The 22,177-nt window shown below is 46.7% G+C and overlaps 1 protein-coding gene across 7 annotated transcripts in view; it reads left to right on the top strand.

The window, feature by feature from the left end:
• The window catches only part of KCNIP1 (potassium voltage-gated channel interacting protein 1), a 364,985-nt gene that overhangs the window by 230,809 nt on the left and 111,999 nt on the right, over window positions 1–22,177 (top strand). For 2 of the 7 annotated variants that reach the window (XM_068698202.1, XM_068698201.1), the window contains exon 2: window positions 9,006–9,097. The exons of the other annotated variants lie outside the window; for them this stretch is intronic. The gene's annotated coding sequence lies outside the window, so the exon portion shown is untranslated. The remainder of the gene's footprint in view (window positions 1–9,005; window positions 9,098–22,177) is intronic. 7 annotated transcript variants of the gene reach the window in all.

Genomic DNA, 22,177 nt, shown 5'->3' with positions numbered 1-22,177 from the left:
CTCCATTTAAAAAAAAAAAAAAAAAAGAAACTCCAGGGGGAGTCTGCCTCCCCGGGCTCTTTGTTGTTATCTGGAGAATCCACCTCCCTGGGCTCAAAGTCATCATCTAGAGGATCCACCTCCAGGGGCTCTTGGTCTTCCTCTGGATGATCCACTTTTCATGCTCTTGATGATCCTCTGGAGGATCCACCTCCATCTCCTTGTCATCATCCTCTGGAGGATCTGCTTCCCTGGGCTCTTCATCGTCATGTGGAGGATCCACCTGTCAGCTCTTCATTGTCAAACAGGGACAGGGCAGTGTGCAGGGCAGGGCACATGAGAAGGTTGGGCACTCTGATACTGCTCCCACACGGCTCTGTCCCACAGGATCCATCCCCCAGGAGCAAACTGCTCCAGCACAGGTCCCCCATGGGCAGCAGCTCCCCCCAGCCCCCTGCTCCTGCGTGGGCTCCTCACCAGGAGCTGCGGCTCCGGCCCAGGGCCTGCTCCTGTGGGGGCTCTCCATGGGTCGCAGCCTCCTCCAGGCCACATCCACCTGCTCCACTGGGGGCTCCTCCACCCATGGGGGGGCTGAAGTGTGGAGATCTGCTCCATGTGGGACCCATGGGCTGCAGGGGGACAGCCTGCTCCACCAGGGGCCTCTCCACAGGCCTCAGGGGAACTGCTGCTGTGTGCCTGGAGCACCTCCTGCCCCCCTGCTGCACTCACCTGGGGGCTGCAGGGCTGCTTCTCACCCCTCACTCTCCCAGCTGCTGTTGCACACAATGTTTTTCCCCCCTTTCTTAAATATACTCCCAGTGACGCCAACCAGCATCGCTTACTGGCTTGGCTCTGGCCAGCGGCAGGTTCCCTGTGACACAGGGCAGCTGCTGGGCTCTGCTCACCCCTGCAGCACCCTGCTACCAAACCCTTCCATGAAAACCCATTACATTAGGACATGTGGGAATGGCTCAAAGCCGCACCGGAGGGGTTCAGACTGGACAGTAGGAAACATTTCTTTGCCATGAGGGTGGTCAAACACTGGAACAGGCTTCCTATAGAGGTGGCTGATGCCCCATGCCCATCGGAGTTCACGAGGCATTTGCATAATGCCCCCAGTACTGTGCTTTAATTTTTGGTTGGCCCTGAAGAGGTCAGGCAGTTGGACTAGATGATCTTTGAGGGTCCCTTCCAACTGAACTGAACTGTCCTGTCCTGTCCTATCCTATTCTAAATGTGGTTGTAACAAAACATTAGAAATTGGGGAATGATTTAGCTGGTGCACTGTAACTTGAAAAGAAAACCCCAGGAACTTTACATTTACTCCAAACTCCTGAACTTTAAGCAGCTCTGTACCGCAGAAGAGGTTTAATACTTTTTCTCATTTTGATGCTATTGTGACAGAACACTTTTCATATCGTCTGAGCCACACAGGAGTATGAAATGAAGATGGCCTTTGAGATTATAGAAAACTGGAAGTGGAAATGAATTCACTGGAGATAAGTTAGTTCCCGTGAGTCTCTTTATAAAAATGTTTCTCTCAGTCTGTTAAGATTATCGGCTGCTATGCCAATTGCCTGTGATAACACAGGAAATGAAAAAATCATGGTAAGAAATCTCCAGCTGCTTATGAAGCTTTTTTTTTTTTTACCAGTCCTACACAAACCCAGGGAGCAATGTACTCCGAGGAGGATTGCTCAGTCTCTCAGCAGCACAAACACCACTGCAGGTTGTGCTGCACTTGGTACCTGGCTAAGGGAAACAGTTCTGTTTGTTAATTTGTTAATGTTCCTAATCTGAGAGATGTTTTTAGTAACAACCCCCCCAAAAAAAACCATCAGGTAACAAGTTTACATCCCTAGTTTCTGTGGCTGGTGTCCTGTGTCCCCTCAGCTGCCTGTTAGCAAAAATATGTTTGGGAATGGTTGGCTGAAATGTACTTTCATCTCTTTTTCTTACATCTCCAACAGAAAGTTACATGGTTTGGGTCTTCTGTAAAAGCCGCTGTTACCATATGCTGTGAGGGAAGGACTAGAGTAACAGAAAAGCAGGTGTTTGGGCTTTGGCCTTTCTCCATCTACTCTTTGGTGCAGCCAGAAGCTTGAGGGGCTTATCTCTGGAGCTCCCCAAACACATCTTTGTGCTTTTGTAGAGAGTTCCATACTGTAATCTCTAGGTGTTGATACAAAAGTGGCGTTGCAAGCATGGTTCAGCTGTATGGATTTCATGAGGCTTACAGGGAACCTCCTTCGGCCTGGTTCCTCCTCCTTCACCCCTGCCCACTGTCTCAGCACAATAATGAGGAGTTTCCCTAGAGATTTCCAGGGACTGCAGTCTTCAATTACTCATCTCTGTACTGGTTGTCAGTTATTGGCTGATAATGAAAACACTTGGCCTGTGCGTTGGGCTAGTTGAACGGAAGCGATACTAAGGAGAGCCTTTCATGCCATCAAACCAGGAGCTGTATGGCTTTGTTTGAAATGCGTTGGGTTACGGGTCAGCAGCCTGCAGAGCGTTCTGACCTAGCAGCTACACAGGGTGTAGCTCATTCAATTTAGCCACTCACTTTTCAGAAGATTTTGTTTTCGCTTAGGATTTTGTGGCGTATCCATCACTGCAGTATCTCCAGACCTTTCTCACGTCGATAATTAGACACGTGCTTAGGTCTCGTTGGCCAGAGAGCTCAGTATATCCTTGAGTGATCTGAGTGGAGCTGGGAATACCCACATGCCTGAACGCTTTACTAAATGGTATTAACCACATGGAATATAATCCATCCCATAGCATTTGGACTATGACAGTTCATCTTTGATGCAGTGGGATATCAGTAACGTTAAGATAAGCTGTGTCTTCGTGACACCATCTGTACCATTTCTTTATTCCTGCAACCCCTGAGAGTGCTCTTAAAACTGAGGCTGTTCGGTTCATCAGCTGTGTTAGAAGGGAGACAGAATGGACAAAATTGGACTCATCTCCTACAAGTTTTGAGTGATACTTCTGATGGAGTCGGGCAAGGAGGAAGCTGCTTTGCTATGCTGCATAAGAGCTGGGGTTTGCTGGGGGTGATCCTTGCTGCCTTACTCCCAGCAGAGGGGCCCTGGGGGCCCTGACTTGTTAACCTGATGGTGCAGAAACTGCCATGGGAGAGGATTTGGGGGGAACATGCAGGAGATTGACCACCTGTAGCTCCACATGTCTCAGCTGTGAAAAAAGGGTCAGCCCCTTGCCCCCTGGGGTGGGCTGTTGGGCTGGGGTCTTCTTCCTCTCTCGCCTACCAGAACAGCTGATTCCCAGCCTTCAGTCTTTCTGACAGCGGCTGAACATGGTTTGCATTTACACATACAGGGTACTAAAACATCACCATGTTTGTCTAAATCTGAGGTAACAGCTTTACATCCTTAGCAGATGTAAGAGTGAAAGGAATAAGTCACAGGATAACAAGTTTTCTTGGGAAATGCAAAGAAAATGGAAGTGGAAATAGAAAGAACTGGCCAAATAGTTACTGTATTTACTGCAGGTTGACTATTCGTTGTTTCTTTGTCTGGAGATCTGGTGCCTGCCTATGCCAGTGCCAAATGTTTGGTAATTTACTCTGAAAGGCATGTTATATTGCTACAGGCTTTTTTTCATAAAGCAACCCTATAACACAAAGCTGGTCTAGCTTCAGGGTCATGATCTCTTCCATGAGATTGTTCCTTTGGTCATAAATGGAGAGAAGCTGTTAAGGAGCACAGTGATTATGCTATGGAAGAAACCTTTCTTTGTACCTTGAAGAAAATGTCTTAGCAGTCTATACAGCAAACTTTCCAATAATGAGGAGGTTTGGCTTTTCTTGCTTTCCTCCTAAGAGGTGTGAAATGTGGTGTGTGTGTATCCCAGAGCTGCTGTCAGAATGACCACCACGTGGTGACTTGCAGACGGCTCCCCTGTGCCGGGGACGTGTGCTCCTGAAAAGTGCTGCTTTGTGCGTTGCCCTGCTAAAGGTGGATGCAAAGCCAGAAAGAAGGCTGGAGCGTTACGGGCATGATTTTACAAAGAGACAGTATGAAGCAATGCAGAGCCCATTGTTTTTGACAGTTATCAGAGTCGCTGCTGACCCTGCCTGTACGCTTCGTGCTATGTGAGAAGCTGTCAGGTCACCTGCTGCAGCTGGCCCCAGCCAGAAGGCAATACACACTGATCTTCTGCAGGTTCAGTGTCTGCTTCTTCTGCAGCAACTGGTCTGCAGGTCAGAGTGGTCCTTAAGCACTTTGTCGTGTTCTTACCTCACATAATCTTCTGCTTTGCCATATGGAAAGAAAAATGGTGTTTAGGATATTCCCGAGTAAGAGACCAATGAATGTTTTTAATGGTCCTGACTTGGATGTCACTCCAGTGCTGTGCTAGAGAAAAGAGGATGAGGAGCAAAAGCCGTAAAGGACCTTGCGGGTGCCGCCAGCTGCTGGCACAAAGGGCCCCTTGGCACATCTCTCTGTGCAGTCTGCACTTCCTATCTTCTTCCTACATCCTTTCACCTCCTCACAGCCTGATCTAGAGTACAGCTGCATCAAACCAACACTTACTACATTTCATTGCACCCTCCCCTATTCCTTTATCTTTTACCCCAGTCCTTTCTTCTCCATGGCCATTGCCCTTCAGTCCTCACTGGAGGAGGCTGCGTCTGGCTGAAATCCCTGCCAGGGGCAGGGGCAGGGAGGTGGCCCGGGAGGTGCTCCAGGGCTGGGACAGGCACTGCCATGTTCTTATCGCCTCCCAGCACCCCGTTGCCAGTCGTTATTTTTAAGGGCAGAAATTCAATAATGCAAATAAGATGGGATGTTTATGACCATATTTGCATGTTTTAACATGCATTGACTTCGTTTGAATGAAAGTTATAAATGCTTTGACATTGAGCCTGGCAAGGTTGTGGTGTGAAACAAGCCGTAGAGGATGCTCTTGGCTGGAGCCAGCATCTCCCTGGGCTGCAGGCCAGCCAGCCTTGGCTGCTTCTGCTTGGTGGCACCCCGAGCAACTCTGGGGCTGAGCTCTCTGCCGTGTGCCCTTTGCCTGCCATTATCTGGGGTTGCTTTGCCTGAGGGTTGGGGAAATAAATAAAAAGCACTAAAAGAGACCCTACCTGCTGCTTCCATGGCTCCTGCTTCTGCATTCCTTCCTCCGACTCCTGCCTGTAGCTGGCTGTGCCTGTGCAGGGGCAGAGCGCCCTGTCGGAGGGGCTTGGGGGGGTGCTGGCAGTGACTGCCACCCCCTGCTCCTGCTGGGGCTGCCTCTGCTCCTGCTGCGGCCAGCACGGAGCAGCGGCGTGCTGCAGCCCCTCTGTCTTGTGCAAGCTCGCCATCATGCGCCGAGGCTTATTTGTTCTTGTGCATGTGCTGGGGGTTGGATGCAAATGCAAACTGCTGTAGGAAGACCAGATCTCTCCAGGATTGCGCGCAAATATGAAAACCTATTTGTACAGCCACGTAAGGTTACTGCAAATCGGGCGTTAATGTGCCCAGTCAGCACAGCACCGAGTGCAGTCAGTTATTCACCAGGAAAGGAAAAATCCTTGTGGGGAGAAACCCCAATTTGGCTCGTTAGCTCCTTTTTTTCTCCTTCCCCGTGCTGCTGGGCGGCAGGCTGAGGCTGTGTGCTCGGCAGAGGGCAGCAGCCTCCCACCAGCGTCCTGCCGAGGGGCCGGGGGTGCCCAGGCAGCGAGGGGGGCGGCGGAGCTCGGCTGCTTACCGGGCCGAAGGGTCCCGCGGTAGGGTTGGACCCCAGGAGGCTGAGGGGGCTTCCACGGGGCCTGCAGCCAACTGCCAGGGGTTGATAAACAGCGCGGTTCCCTTCTGGTGAGGCTGAAATGCAGCTTGGAGAGAGCGCTGTTTGCAGGCTCAGGCTGGTGCCGGCTCTGCCGGTGTTTCCTGACAGTTATGACAAAGCCACCAGGTGGGGGTAAGATCCCTTCTAGTCCTGGCTTGGATGTGCCTTCCAGGGACTTCTTGGTCTGGTTCACGTCGGTGGCAAGTCCCTGCTAGGCCAGCCAGCAGGCAGGGCTCTGCGCGCCTTAGTTAGGGTTAGGGTCAGCAGCCTTAGGGTCAGCAGCCTTAGGTGGCTGCTCGAGGTTGGCCATTCTCATTGGGTCCTTGCGGACACTGAGACCCCAAGCACATGGCAGTACAGAGCTGTAGGGTGTGGGATTTGCACTGGAATATCCTGGATTTGGCAGCTTCTAAGGGACGGATTATTTCAGACACTTCTGATTGCATATAATTTTTATTTATTTTTTTTTTTTCAGATAATGTGGAAATTCATGGTTTTAATTTTCCAAAATCTCTATTATCAGCATTACATCTTTCTTAGAGTCTATCAGTAAGCTGTGTTTTAACCCAAAGTGCCTCTATATTCCTTTAAATAGAGCTAACTGCCCTAAATTGCACAGGGCTATTGCAGCACATTAGGGAAGCATTTCCAGTGCTGTTTGAATTATCTCTAGATATAATTCACTTTTAATATGAGCTGGTGCAGATGTCCTTTTCCATAATATTCATAATCAAATGTCCATCTGGCCAAAAGAGTACCGTGTTTCAATAAACATCACCTGCTGTGGTTATTACTCGGTGTTTATCTAGACAACAGTGGCAGAGCCTCCTTATACCAGGTTCTGTTTAATGGTGAATGAAGTCAGGTATTTCCCAGTCCATATTATTTATATATATATATATATATATATATATATATATATATATATATATATATATATATATAGTGTCTAGATGAAGATTTCAACTCTTATAATGGGAGAAACAATGAGTTATCACCAAGTGGGGGTGGAAGGCTTAGCCTGATATTATTCCATCTTATTTTTATTCCTTGAGCCCCTAGCAGAGAGGTCTAAAGCCATCACTTCCTATTTGCTTCTCCCTGTTTCTCAGAATCCTTCCAACCACAGCATCCTCCTTGAGCTTCTTTTGCTGGAATGATTTGCATATACTTATGTTTTTGCCACATTCCCCAAGAAATCCTTTACTTCTTGAACTCTTGTGCAGATGTTGCTTTCTGTGTAAATATAAATGGAAATATCAGAAATGGGAATTGTGTAGCAGCTGCCAGACAGAATAGGGCCACACACACGGGCTATGAAACAACGGTGAGAAGATGCACAGCAGGAACTTGGGAAGAAACTTGTTGTGCCATTAAATTCTTCTTGAGCTTATAGTGTTTACAGTCTCCTTTTCAGAGGATGACAGATAATACCTACTTTTTATACTATAAGCAAAATCACCAAATAGCTCTTATTTAGTGTCAGCTGCCAAGTCCATGCATCTTGTCATTCCTGAGGAGTCTAATGAAGGAAAAATATTCTAGAAGTGCGCAAGAGAATGATGTGAAACAAAGTGTTTAATGAAGATGGACAAAGTCATGTCAGGCGTTATGGGCTTCTCTTACATAAAGTTGATCTCTTCTCAACAGAAGAATAGCACATAGCCAAATATCAGCATGGGTCTGATTGGCCCTACTGTTCAGAAATTCAGCTCACAGTGTTGGATTCTTTGCCCTAAAATCTTAAGAAATCATTTCACTAGGCCTGGTTTTGGGAGGCACTCTGTGCAAAGTTAATAAAAATAGGAAGATGATTTTTACTGCAGTTGTTTCAGCAGCCCAGGATTACACCAAATGAGGAGGTCCCCACGTTTGCACTGTGATTCTAGCGTGGAAAGGCAGCAGCTGAGATGCTTCGCTTTAAGCCACCAACTTTTGCCTTGGCTTTAGACCAACTCCTTTGAAATGCGTTACTGACTATAGCACAGCACAGAAATGTCCCTCAGCTTTAAGATTGCCGGAGTTTGCCTTGCTCCTCCTCTCACAGCTCAGCAGGAGTTTGCTGTTTGCTACGCGATGCCCGACACACCCTGTGCAGTGGAGGATGCGCTTCTCTGTCCCTGAGGCTCACTGGGCCTCTTCTCCAGGCTGCTGCTCGCAGGCATCCCGGAGAGCCGTGGTTTTGCTCCTGAGGAAGGCAGCTGTAGCAGCAGATCCTCCTTCTCGCCACCTCCCTCCTGACAGATGATGGCACATTTTCCACACTCGGCTAAAGCAGTGAAAACAAAAAGCAGTGAGGAGTGAAAACATCCTCGGGGCACACAGCATCACGCACCTGGCAAGCAGTGTCACTGCTGCTATCCCACCCTGCGAGCACAAGGTGTGTGGGGCAGTAATAAAATCTCAGGGGCAGAGTGCCGAGCCTGAAGGCGTTTTGTGTCAGCACCTCTCCCTGAGCTTGTGGCAGAGGAGCACTCCTCGGACTACCCGTCCCCATTTCGGTGACAGGACTGCTGTCCCCTGCTGGCAGCCCCTGCCACCTCCCACTGCCCACAGTGGGGCAGCGTCCCTGCTCACCATTAATGAATGTGACAGGAAAAAATACTTCCCTCGGGCATTTTCTCCCCAAGTCCCCTGTAAAGGAAACTGTCGGAGGCAGACACGCTCGTATTGCTGGAGAAGCTCAGCTGACTGCACTGCGTGGGGTGAGGTCCAAGCACTTGCTTCCTCTGTAGGAACAGAAGTTGGCCATGTGGCTGGGGGCTCGTTACCTTCCTTCTATGTAACAGCTTGATTAATAGTGCACAACAAGAATCTGTCCCAATCTGCTTGTCCCAGTCACGTTGTTTTAAGCAGTGCTGGAGTGCTGTGTTGCACTGTGAAGCAGCAGGGAGGGGAAGCTGAGGAAGGGAGCAAGACTATTAAGAGACAAAACAGTACTCTATAAGCAAAAGAAAGTTAACGTATTATATTTTACGCTTTGACGGTGCAACCTTTTATAATTAAATTATCAGGATTATCAAGAAATTATCAAGGAAAAGCTATCAATGATCTAAAGGCTGGGGAAAAAAAAAAAAGTACAGTCAAATAATTCATCATACTGCAAAAAGTTATTTCAGCTGTAATGACTGTGACATTTTTCAGGGATTCATTATATATTTTCACTTCTTAGTGACAGATTTTTGCTAAGTTTCAAACTTAAACATTTGTATTCTGTTTTCTTGCAGGTAAGTCTGGACTGGTCTGTTTGAACTGTGCAGTTTGGGAATGTAACTGAACAAAGTAAGCCTCCTTCAAGCTGTTGCAGCCTGTTAACAAGGTCAGAGCATTGTCTTTATTTCTGAGCTCTAATGCTGTAAATGAAAATGAAACTGGAATGGAGAACATAACTGCAGATCCATATAGATATGCAGACACAAAGAGATCTGTCTTATGTCAGATGTGAATACCACATAACAAATGCATGTTTGTGAGAATTATGCATGCGGCTGCTTCTCCAGTTCATTCTTAAACCGAGAGTGGGTGGAGATAATATGAAATATTCAAGTTACTGATACCAGAAAGGGTAATATAGCTTTTTATAATATTTTTTTCAGTGATCTCTAGTTCAGGCTTCTCTAGTTATGGCAGCTTATATGGTACAAATTTCAGTCTCCTCTTGAACAGAGCCAAGTTAACAGGTCACATGCTGAAAAGCTTACTTTGTGGATCGTTCAGAATTGGTTGTCTTTTATTAATCAACTGGCAGTAGGATCGTGCTTTAAGTCAGTAAGATGCAGCTGTTGAACCGGCATGCTTTGCTTCCTACCTAAACCTCGCTCTGTGACAACTCCTGCTAGCAGTAAGAAACCTTGACCTTGCAAGCTTCCTTGCATCGGAATGAGCAGACTTTGTTGAGATGTTGTTATGTTTATTGTGTCAGAGTTGAAAATGATTTTCTTTGAATTTTTCTTCCTTTCTTTTTTTTTTTCTCCCATTATCTCCAGGAACAGTTAAATTCATATCTCATCAAATTCAGGCGTTGGCTTTCTTTTGAAGTGTTGTCTGGGTAAATCAAACTATGGCTTCTTTAGATGCTCAAACAATGTTGTCCTAATCTTTGATTCCTATTTTGTATTCCAGCACCAAAACCTTTTTGCAGCATTTAGGCACACCCATGCTGTAGTATCTGTTCATATCAGTGTCACTGCAATGCCAGTTAGCGGGGCAGTTCCTGATGGTCAATATACACAAACGGTACACAAAGCAAGTTCTCTTGCCGCCATTTGTGAATCTTAAATGTGTTCAATTTCCAAATACAGATTTTTTAATATTTCAGCTGGACGCTTGTAAAAGCTTCTCACTGTCCTCAAGTTCATTGATTAGTTCTGCACCACTCTGGATTTTATGTGTTTGGTTATCTCATCTCAATCGCTGCTCAGATCAAACAGAAATATTCTATGTGAACTTTTTTATGCCGGCCTTTTTTCCTTTCCTTTCCACTTCTGCTGACTGATGTTAAGATTTTTTATTTTTCCTCAACTGATAAAAGGGGCCATGTGTCCTTTTCAGATATATCACTACAACCATTTTAAGGATGAGATAACAAGGGAATATTTTCCCCTGCTAGTGAGTGCCTCACTCCTGGAATGAAGCCGAGATCTTATGCGGTGACAAAATGTCACTAGATTCACATATGCTATATTTCTGTCTCTGAATGACCCATAGTTTTGTAATAGCTACTGTATTTGTAATTCTTTCTTCTGAAAGATTAGCATGGCTTTGGTTGTGCTCACCTGTCGCTTTAGATGTATTAGATGTAACTTCCTCAACATGCATTCACATCCAGTTTTGAACACCTTCTGGCTACCAGTGTCACACCTTAGCTCACTCTCTGCCCTTGGTATAGAATAAACGATTCACCAAAGAAAGGTTTCACTTTGAGTTCAACTCTTTCCAAGCCTTTGGATTCCAACTTTCCATTTTTGGTTTAAGAAAAAGTTTCCAAAACCTGGGTTAGCAGATTCTTTTCCTCCACGGCAGTCAATCAGCCTGTAAAGCACATATGTACCACTGGTTCTGTCATTACAGGCAGAAACTTTCCGTGCCTTTTCTTACACAACATACTGAACCCTACCTTTGGTACCCCCCTTGGCACTCCTTAGATGCCCTTATCAGTCTGTCTGGGGAGTTGTGCACAAGGAGCAGTCCCCACATACTTTAACCAATTTATTCATTGCCTCCCAGAGTGATAAGGATCACTATGAATCAGGCACATTGAGCATTATCAATGGGAAAAAATATGCTGCAGTGTAACAAGGCCGTGTAGTATTTCCTCATATTTTAAGGCACTCTGGAACTATTAATGGGCGAGGGGTTAGATGTGAAAGAGCCATCCATCATGTCTCATTGCAATAAAAGGCAGGCTTGTATTTCAGCATTTCTGTTTGAAATGTATAAATGCCTCTTCCAAGGCTTTTTAGATGTAAGCATGTCAGAAGTTAATAGATGTGACTATGAATACTGATAAATCAAAAATAATGCCTTAAAAATAAACATCTGATGTAATCTAAGTTATAAGTGGCATTTTGGAAAGAAGCTCAGATTTAAAGAAATGCACAAAAAAATAGCCTTCTCTAGAGCCACTGGAGTCAAAATTAATATTCAGGTCATAGCATGCAATATGGTCCTTACATTTACTGCCAAAATGATGCTGAGGGGTTTAGGAGCTAAGGTAAAAATGACTGCTTTTGAAAATGCTGTCCAAATGTAGCTATTGTTTACCCCCGTGTGTCTCAGAAATCAGCACCGTGGTAGAATTTAATAGGGTTTAGAATTTCATTTTAGAAAACATACCTCTTCTGTAAGCCTCTCAAGAAGAGCTGTATTCCCTTGCTGCCCTCGGGCTAACCTTTAGCATGCAAAGGAAAATCTTCTGCCTTAAGCAAACTGAATCCTGAAAAACAGAAGACTGGGGCTGGCAGCTGTCTTCAGCAGTAACTCCTCTGCGTGGTGTCAGTAGAAAGCTGCACTGCATGTTTAGACCTTGATAGGCCTTGAAACAAGGAGCATTGGGAGTATGTGTACGTGGGATTCCTTTGTGGGAAAGCAAATTGTTATGGGAAGCATTCCCCCAGCTCAGCTGGTGGGGTTTGCTCTGAGGATCGATTGCTTTATTGCACTCCAAAATCTGCTGTGACAGCCTTTAGTTTGTCCTTTACATCTTCATGTTGATGGCAAAATCCTCATTGTCATTGTTTCAGTAAGAAAGGGAACAAGTCAGAACCTATTGTTCCTGGATAAACGTAGGCAGGAAAGGCTTGAGATGAGACTTGATCCCATCTCATCTCAAGTCTCATCTGATATCCCAGGAACCTGGGATATCAGGTTCCTGGGATATCAGTGGTGGGAAAGCTACAAGGCTGAACTTAGCGGAGAGAAGAGGTGAGGTGGATTCCTACTTTTGAGATAGTTGTAATTTTTGTATTAAAAATGAGTAAGTTTATTTCTTCTATTTAATATCAAAACAGTAAATATAAAGGCTATATTTATTCATAAAGAGAATCCTGCTGCTCAGTGGTGGTTTAACGATAGCCCTGTGTACTGCAAGTGTTGAGCGCTTTTCCTTTTACTGCAGGTCTTCAGGTACCCACGGGTTTGGAGACCGTGCTTGCATCCATGCCTATAGACTTCTCTGATCTTGAATCAAAGGAAATACAAGATAGAAATGTTTGCTCAGCTGCAGCCACAGAGCCAGGATTTCACGCTTTTCCTCCCGTATTTGTGTATTTGGTAGGCTTGGTCTTGAAAGCACTGGTATGATGGAAGATGCTGGAGAACAGAGTACTTGGAATCTCTGAGCAGGCTCAGCCATTCTGGCCCCTGAAATGCCAGTCAGCTCCCCGGGGCCTTTCTAGGTGGAAAATCGCTGATACCCGCTGAGGCAGTGCCTCAGCAGTAATGCGGCAGTGGAAATGCTTTGCCCTTTCACCTTCAGCTGAAATATAAAGTAACCAACTTTAGCAAAGAAAAAGAAAACAAGAAAAAGAGAGGAAACTTCAGGCTACTTCTGGTTTTCAGCTGCATTTCAGTAGCTGCTAAAGCAGCTTATCTCGCATGCAACAAAACTGCTCTCTGCATGCCTTTCCACACAAGGTAGAGATTCTTGGTGCTCTGGAGTTAAATGGCTTACGTTTGGTGTGAAATAGACTGTGTAGGAGAAAAACAGGGCACTTTTTTGGTGGTAATGTTTTGTTAGGTTTTGTTTTCTGGAGACTTGTTCCTATCTTGCACTGCTTTGCATCATTTCTCAATGTTCCTTTTCCTGGGAGCCCATACAGCGGCCTGCCAGCACCCCAGGGCCTTCAGGAGAGCTGGGGAGAGACTCTTTGTCGGGGGGTGCAGAGGTAGAACAAATGGGAATGGCTTTAAACTGAAAGAGGGTAGGTTTAGATTAGATACCAGGAAGAAATTCTTTACTCTGAGGGTGGTGAGGCCCTGGCCCAGGGAGCTGGGGGTGCCCCATGCCTGGCAGTGCCCAAGGCCAGGCTGGATGGGGCTGGGGGAGGTGTCCCTGCCGTGGCAGAAGGATGGAATTAGATGGGCTGTAAAGTCCCTTCCAGCCCAAACCGTTCTGTGATAACAATGTGTTCCTTGTGTCACAAATTAAAAAATAAATAGAAAAATCCTGACAAAAGAATTCTCCCTGAAATAATTTTTCTCTTTCTCTCTGTATGTTTGTACTGATGATGGACAGAGGTACATACGTCAGGGTTCCCAGGTAGCCACTGATTTATGAAGCCCACAACATGATTCTGGCAATAACAAATGTCTGAAAGACAAAGCAAATTATTCTTAAGATTTCCGTTTAGTAATTTATGTAAAAATTGGAACTTTCAGTTGGAACCCCATTTTACCATCTGTTCTTCAAATGTTTCCTTCCCTGAGGTGTAAGCTGAACGCTCAGCAGTCATTTCTGTAGTGGGGAATACACGGGTTTTTAAAATAACTTCTTCCTCATTGCACACACGTGTATTAAATGCCACGTCATGAAGACAGACACAGCTCAGTTCTTGCCAAACTCAGAAACAAATCTGTTTTGTTCTGATGTTTGTTGTGAGGTACAGCTGTAAATTCCTGTGTCCTTCTCAAGCACTGGGTAAGTTTTACAGAGCTTCAGTCCCATTCACAAGGGGCTAACGTTGCACCAGGGTTTGTGAGGGAATAAAAACTTCCTATACCGGGTTGACATCTATTTAGTTCACAGCATCATTGCTGGTCTTCTGAGGAGAATGGATGGCACCTCGTGGCCCTGTGCAACGCTATCTCCTGAAGTTAGGCCATAACAGGAATGCAAACCCTGCCAGCTATGTGTGACAGGGCCTTCCTTCCTGACAGCAAGTTGAGATTCCCTCCAGAAATTCTAAATCAGGTAGTCCCTGGTTTGTTAGACCTCCTCATCCTGCTAGCTCAGCTTTGCTTCGGTAGGTTCCTGTATTTCAGATCTCTTTCAGCATCTAAGTCTGAAATTATCCCTCTCTAAAAAAGTGGAAAGTAGAGTATGTAAGACAAAAGATTTTGGTGCCGCTGCCTCCTGCATGGCAGTATCCTTACAACCAATGGATATCGGCGATGTTTGGAAATGATCCCATTACCACCCATCTGCTTTCTGGTTCGGTTGTAGTGTCACTTCCAGTGAAAATGGAGAACCCCAAGGCACGGCTGCACGTGCACTCATGCTGCTCAAGCTGTTATCAGTGTCTGGCTCACCAGTGGTGTGCTCACAATAAATGCAGTATTTTGCCATGGGGAAAATGTGCAGCAGTAAACAGACAAGTGCTGCACACTGAGAAAAGTGTTGTGCCTTGCACCGGGAAAGCATGGCCAAAGGCAGCGTGTCTGTGAAGCCTCAGGCAGCAGGCAGGTTGGCCATTTACCAACAGTCTCATACATGCAAAACATCAGCTTCAATCTCTTTAAAATTTGTCTTTTCTTGTGCAGAGGGGCCCTGAAAGACAATGCATCTGTTCTTTTCCGTGGTGCAGCATATTGTCTTCTGTGAGTTCAAGTACCCCATCGTAACTAGTTTCGTCTGTCAGCATCTCCCTCTGGTACTGCAGTGTGCAGCCCTGCCTGTAGCCCCGTGATGTTTGTCCCTCCTCCTTTGTTAGAGCCATTAACAGGTGAATAAATTGCCGCTGTGAGCCAACATTGTGACAAAACATGATTTCCTTATTCTTTACAGTTTTTCTAGATCCTCTGGATGTCTGTATCTGTTGGAGATCGCTAGAAGTGATCTTCCATTGTTGGATTTGGTCTGAGATGAGCAGTGTCAACGAGCCCTGCACACTGACACACGTAGGTGCTGCAGGAAAGCTTGGTTGTTGGTACGTGTCTTAACTATAAGCACCGTGTACGGAAGCACTAAACTTTGCCTCACCAAATGCAAAGGATTTTCACTCCGAGTTAACGGCTTGTCTGTAATTTAGTCAAGGCCAGGACATGGCACTTGGCCTATCAGAGCTATTAGCACCACCAGAGCTGTGAGGCCAACCACTGCTTTGGGAGGAGAAAGCGGGGTTTGTGGTAGAATTCAAGGTAATCAGTCCATGACGAAGTGGGGAGCTTGAAGGTCACCCACTGTGTGCCATAAGAGCAAGGCTGGGGAGTCCCAGCAGCTCCCTGTCCTGTGTCTAGCCCAGTGCTGTCAGGTTACGCGAGGGTTGCGAGTCCGTGGGCTCTCTGAAGCCTGTTGAGTTTGGTTTTAGAAATGAGAAAATCAGATTTAGTTCTCTTTCCTTTCCTGTCACCTTCATCCTGTCTGATTCTGGTGTCTGTTTTGAATTAACTCAATACTGTGTGTTTGTTCAGTGACAATTGCTGTGCTAAGGACGAATTCAGGAAAACGGGAGGTGTCCTATGTCCCCCCGTGGGATGTGGGGAACCTGAGGGTGGGACACCTCGGTGGAGCTGGGACACCTTGGAGGTGCTGGGCCCTGGCCCACCAGCAGGCAGCAGTGTGTGCACCCCGAGCGGTGCCGGGTGGCCGAGGCGGCGGCGCAGGGGCTGTGAGGAAGAAGAAATCTCATGAACGGGGATAGCAAAGAGATCCCAGCCTGCGCTGGTGTGACGGGGAAGGTTTGTTTAAGCCCTCAGGCGCTTGTGTTTGTGACAGGAGTTTGTGGCAATAATGAGGGTTTCAGTGCTTCCTCACGTCTCCTTGTTCACTCCTGAGCACTGCCTCCAAGCAGCGAATGTGGCTGCTCAGAGTAACCCCCAGGGAGAGCGTGGGAGTGAGGAAACCCTGAATGATTTACCTCTCTCATGCCTTTAACTTAGAAGTTAATTCCTTGTCAACTTCTGAACTCTGAAGACATGATTTGCCTTCCATGTGTGAAGAAATTGGACAGCTGTCATTAGAAAAAACAGAAACATTGTCATCATAAGGAATTACATGTATTATCCAGTACAGAATATCTTAGTTATTTGCAGTCTCTTAGGACCTAAAGAGACCTAAAAATAAGCTACCCTAGTTAGTGCATTCTTTCTGGGAGCCTCTTCTTCCCTGCAGGCCCGTACCAGCAGTTGGCACAGCAAACTATAGCCCAGTTCCTCTGTAAGATATGTGTAAAGCTGGGTTGCTGACAGTGTTTGCACACTTTTCATCTGATGTTCATAGAGAATGTTCTAGGGGCCCCGTGTCATTCACTGCTCTGTACCAAAAAAGATCAAACGCCGCATTCAGGTTTCCCCCACGCTGGAGGGACGTGTGCTGAGCCTCGCTGCATGGAATTAGGTCTCTCGTTTCCCTGGGATTTTGTTCTGGCATCTGCAGCAGAGAGCCTCCATCGCACGCTCCCACATCTCAAAGTATGCCCCACGCAGAGTGCCACAAGACAAGGAGAGGTGAGTCAGCCTTCCAAAAGTAAATGATCTCAGTGAAGTGCATTTTTGTGTCCCTCATCAGTGGGTGCAGACTTCATTGAATATTTCAGGAAATCCTCATTAGCTTGGATACAGAGTACTCTGGTGGTGTAATTCTGTGGGTCCGAGTTGGAGCCCTGTCTGTGTATGAAAACCCCTATCAAACCCCTGCTTTCCTTCGGCACTGCTGCACTGCATTTTTAGTTATGCTCCGTAAACCCTTACAGCACTTTCTCTGCCTCCTTGCTATTTATGTCCTTTAAATATAAATGGGCAGTTAACACCTTTTCCTGAGTCAATTTATAAATATTTATTTTTGTAATCTATCTCCATAAGTCATCTCTAGCAGCCTGGTGGGTGCAGCCTTGTCACTCCTGCAAAGGTGCAGGACGAGGCGCCCCGCTTGAGCCTTGCTTGGAGCAGTTGGAAAATGCCCGGGGCCGTGGCGGTGCAATTACTGTGTGGTGTGCGAGCCTGGGATGTGAATTTCTGTGACCTGCTAAGCTGCAGAGGGCATACTTTAATATCTCCTGCACAGCTCAATTTACAGCTCTAATTTCTGCAAAGAGAAGGGAGAAAGCTGAAATGCACCACTGAGTCACTTTGAAAAGGTCTTACTTGCTAAGCAAGCCTAATGGAAAATGCTGTGGAGAACTGAGTGCTTCCAACACTCAGGACAAGCTAGGAAGCTTTCTGCTAAGCCTGCTTGTCAAGCAGCAGGTTGCATCTTCATTTCTTAAATGTTCTGTTCAGGGCTACGATAAAAGGGAAATGCTGCAAATACAACAGGCTGCCTTCAAATGTGAGACGTCTTTCAGAACAGTGGCTCTAAACAAATCTGTCCTTTTCCTCCAGTAATGGATAACCTTTCCTGAGGTCTTAATGAGTGTGGTCTGACATGACATCAGCTAAAGTTGCTGTTTGAGTGAGCAGTGGTCGAGTATAAGGTTTGATTCCTGCAAAAAGGAAGCGGTATTCTGGATTCACTGGTAAAATGGAATCGCCAGGAGCTTGGAGCAGATCTGGAAGCAACACCAAGGCGGTGCTGCCCAGGACATTTCTGTGGCCCTGGTTTTGGTACCAGTTTAAAAGTACACCAAGACTGATATATTTGGTGAGACTTCCCAAGCCAGAGGATTCTCAGCTGCTCCGTGGTTTATCCCCAGCACCAGCACCCCCCGAGTTCCCATCTCACAGGACAGACTCAGTTTCCCTGGGCCAGGGCAGGGCCTCCCCTGTAAACAGTCCCACAGCTGCCAGCAGTCTTTGGACTTTCTGCCATAAACTGGACAAACCTAAATCAAACGCCAAGTGCTTTGAACAACTAATTATCAGCTCTGGGGGAGCCGATCTGCTTGTAGGCAATATTGGATGCTTTATGTTGTTTCTTTTCCATTAAGATTCACTCTAGGTGTTTGAAGCGTGAACTTCCATAATTGAAATAACAGTATCTACCAATCATACGTAAAGAACTATTTCCACCCTTAAACCTGTTTGCCTTTATCCTTTGGAAGGAGAGTGCAATTGCTTCATTCATTGTTGTGAAATGCTTTACGTCTTGCAGTGTTTTGTCTAACCAGAAAGCTGAAGTTGCAACTGTCTTCAAGCTATCGATCGACTATTAGGGTTGAAAATATATTTTGAATAGGCAGGTTAAATATCATATTAACTAGCTGTCCGGGTGATAGCAGAGTGCTATCAGCAGCTCATCAGTAATGTGGTGGGTAACTCGGTTCTATGTCTGACACCAGTAGCTGTAGGTACTAAATGGCTCAATAAAGTATGTGCAGAAGAGGCTTTTCAGTGGGTTTCTCAAGTTGCAAAGCTTTCTGAATGATGTAAAGAGAGCTAGATATGAAATTGTTATAGTTAGAAACAGAAAGTGAAGGCAATTGATGTACGAACGCTACCAGGCAGCTTCACAAATGAGTGGCAGCAGCCCCAGGTCAGGCACTGCGGCCCGGCTGCACCCAGTCCCTGGGAGGGCAGCGTGGCACCGTGCCTGGCTGCTGGCAGGGCCCCGCTGCCATCCAGGCATGGGATTTAGCCACCACGATGTTGGTTTGCTGAAATGAACACAGGGAGGTGAGCACTTCACGTTACTTTAAGTTAAAGATTAAAACCAGATCCTGTTTTTTTGTTTGTTTGTTTGTTTGTAATTTGTTTGTTTGTTTGTTTTTGACAATCTGTATGTTGTTGTGGGCTAAGAACGGGCTTTTTTGTTCAAAAAGGCAGTCACGGTGTTTGCTGGTTTGGCTGTGGCCCGGCTCTCATTGTCCTTCAGCTGAGGGAGCTGAGGAAGCCCTAGCAGGGTGCTGTCCCCAGCTGGACCAAAGCTTCGGGGAAGGAAGGGAGAACCCGTGAGCACTTCTGCAACCAGCACGTACCAGCCTGTGGCAGCTGCCTGTCTTTGTCTTGATTTCATGCTTCCTCTGGAACAGTGATGGGTTTTTACATGAGGAGGCTTCAAGGTCACCCTCACACATGAATTCATTTTAATGGCAGAGGTTGGGCTGCGTGCTGTGCCCGCTGTTATCTGCCCTCGTGCCAGATCCAGGAGAGCAGAACGGCTTCGGGTGGGTGGGAGGCTGGGGAACATCACTGTGGGCTGCCAGCACAGCCTCAGGGACCCGAGCCGGGTCTCTCCATCGCTCCGGGCAGCCCGTGCCCTGCCTGCAGCCTGGGTGCAGGACACAGCAGAGCCCTCGGAAATGCTTGGTTGGGTGCCGGGTGCCGCCTCCCAGCGGCTGCAGCCCTTCTGAGCTACTGATTTTGCACGCTCCTGCCATGGGTACACACGCCCAAAGCCATGGGATTTCACTTCTGAGGCAGGTTCAAACAGCCTCTGTAGAAAATGCACCTTGCTGTAACCAGAAGCTCAGTGCTGATGTTAATTAACCATTGCTTTGGAAGCAAATGTGGGTCTTGTAATCACTTCAGAGACCACTGGTATCATTGAACCCTAATCAAAGCATAATTTTAAGTGACTCGAGCTGAAATTTCTCCTCAGTGTTCACCTGAATATTAGATCTCTACCCGAGATGTCCTAATTTAATATTTTATCATTTATTTAAACTGAGAAACCCACAGAGCTGCCGAGATCAGAACTGTAAAAATAATGAATAAACGTGTGAGCTGCTGGCAGACCCTGGGGGTGGTAAAACTTTACAACGCTTTGCAAGTGTTTTGCATTGCCTCTTATGGGATGGAGGACAGCCAGAAGAGTGGCACTTGCTGTATTAAAGGTGTAATTCAGCTTTCATACTGCTGTTTGGTCCTGGATTAAAACATTGAGCAGCGCTAATAATGTTTGTATGAAGGACGTGGTTAGTTCTCTGAGAAAAAAAAAAAAGTGTGTGGCCAAGTGTATTGGTGAAACATTGAAAGGTGAAAATACTGCCCTGAAAACCTAACCAGTGCTCCCACGCTGCTCCTTACATAGCAAATAAAGTAGGAAAATAACAACAGTCATTTTTTCAAAGACTTAATTCCCATCTGCATTAGATTCTCACTGCATCTTTTTGTATGACTCCATTATAAAATAAATGGATGTGGATTTTTTTCACTGAATAAATTGGCCTGGAATTTAACATTATTAGCATTTGAGAAAATACTGAAAGCATTAAAGGAAATATTGAAAGAGCTGGAGCTGACACGTTTGCCATAAGTTTTAACAGAGCTGTATTTAAAGAAGATATGCATGCAAAGATACCGAGGCATAATGAAGCCTCCTACACACCACGGAATGAAATATTTATACTGTAATCATGCTATTAATAAAATGATGGATCAGCAGGAGTCTGCTGCAGCAGGACTGCTGTCTAGAGAACTGGGTACTGTCTAGAGAAGCTACGAGAGACGCGAGGAGCAGGAGCACGGGGATCGGTTTGGGAATCCCTGCCCCGAGCTAGCGGTGTGGCTGTGCGGTGCAGTGGCTTTGCAAAAGGCTGCAGGACGTGCAGTGCTCTGCCCTGTTGGCAGGTGCCCGCAGGTGTAATTCTGTTGGTTCCTACCCTGGCCAGAGTGCTGCTGTGCTGCTGGGCAGGTCTTCTCCTCCTCTTTGGACTTAGCCAAGTTTCCAGGGATTAATAAATAAATAAATAAAGGTTTGTGTAGGGGAAGAATAGGGTATCTGGCCTGCAAACCGGGACAGTGGGGTCAAACAGACTTGCCCTTGAGGTTAGCTGCCCAGGAACATTTAACTGGCAGATTAGCTGGCTGTCTTGGCGCTCTCCTGATAGATTTCCCAGTCACTGCTGTCCGAGGTGTGTGAGAGTTAGCTTGGAGATCTGTCGGTGTTCAGTGGGGCACAGGCGGGCAGTGCCATGAGCCGTCCGCCCGTGCTGCCAGCCCCACACCTCGCACCCTGCATGCCAGCCCCCTGCATGCCCGGTTCTGCACCACTTCAAGCTTACCAATAGCAGACAGGGAGTGGGAGCATCTCCAGGAGCATCTCCCAGGGAGCCCAGCCAGAGAAATGCTGTCAGTAGTTTGAATTGCTGAAGCTCAAACAAGAGTGATGGCGAATTATATTGAGGTTTGTTACAGACGCGATATATTGCCGGGAGGAGGTAGCTGGCATGAAGCACACAGCCTGCAGCTTTGCTCTGTCGGCACGTCCAAGCTAAATCAGTTTTCATTGGAGTATATTTGAGTGGGCTCCTCTTCCCTCGACCCCAAAGGCACTTACTGGTGGCTCGGGCTGGCCAGGCAACAGCAGGGAAGCGCTCCGAGGTTTAAAAATTGCTGTGCATGAAAAAAGAGGAAACCTTTCAAAGAGCCTCTGAGCAGTGGGGTGCAGAGACACCAATAATTTGGTAAGGAAAGCTTCCCGAAAGGAAGGGAGAGCCTGTGGAAGTCCCTTCTCCATGTTTTGGGGTGCAAGAGCTCCCTGCCAGAGCTCCTGCCCTGCCCGGGCTGATGTGGGGCTTGGGCTTTGCCCCCCAGCCCAGGCAGGGAGGGTGGCGGTGCCACCACACCAGGAGGCTGGGCAGCTCTGGAAGCACAGCCAAAGTCAAAAAAAAAATCCATTTCTGAGGAGCATTTTATTTTCTACAAAGTAGTTTTTTGACAAGAAATATAAATTCCTAGTTGGTAATCAGTTACGTTGGGAGCTCAGCTAACAGCAGCAGCAAACAGAACAGTACAAGCTCACTGGGCTGTGAGATATCCCTGAGAACCAAAATTAATTTTGAATTCTTATTGGCATCACGTCCCCCAGTTCATCTCACTTTTACTTAGGAACAGGGGTTTTAAACTTGGCCAAACCTAGGCTAAAGTCATTTCCTCCTTTTTCCCCTCCATCCCAGTCCATTTCCATCAGGTGGTGTCTCCTCCTTTTCCCTTCTGCACTAAAACATTATTTGTTGTTGTGCGTTATCACACCTCCCGTTCGGGCTGTCCCAGAGCTGGTTCCATGTCCATGGATTTGATACCTCAGCAGCTGCTGAACCTCCCCTGGGGAGGGAGCTGTGAGGTCCTCAACTGAAGTTTGATG

Source organism: Anas acuta, chromosome 14, assembly GCF_963932015.1.
Source record: "Anas acuta chromosome 14, bAnaAcu1.1, whole genome shotgun sequence".
Lineage (NCBI taxonomy): Eukaryota > Metazoa > Chordata > Aves > Anseriformes > Anatidae > Anas > Anas acuta.
This window is presented reverse-complemented; position numbering and strand designations above follow the sequence as displayed.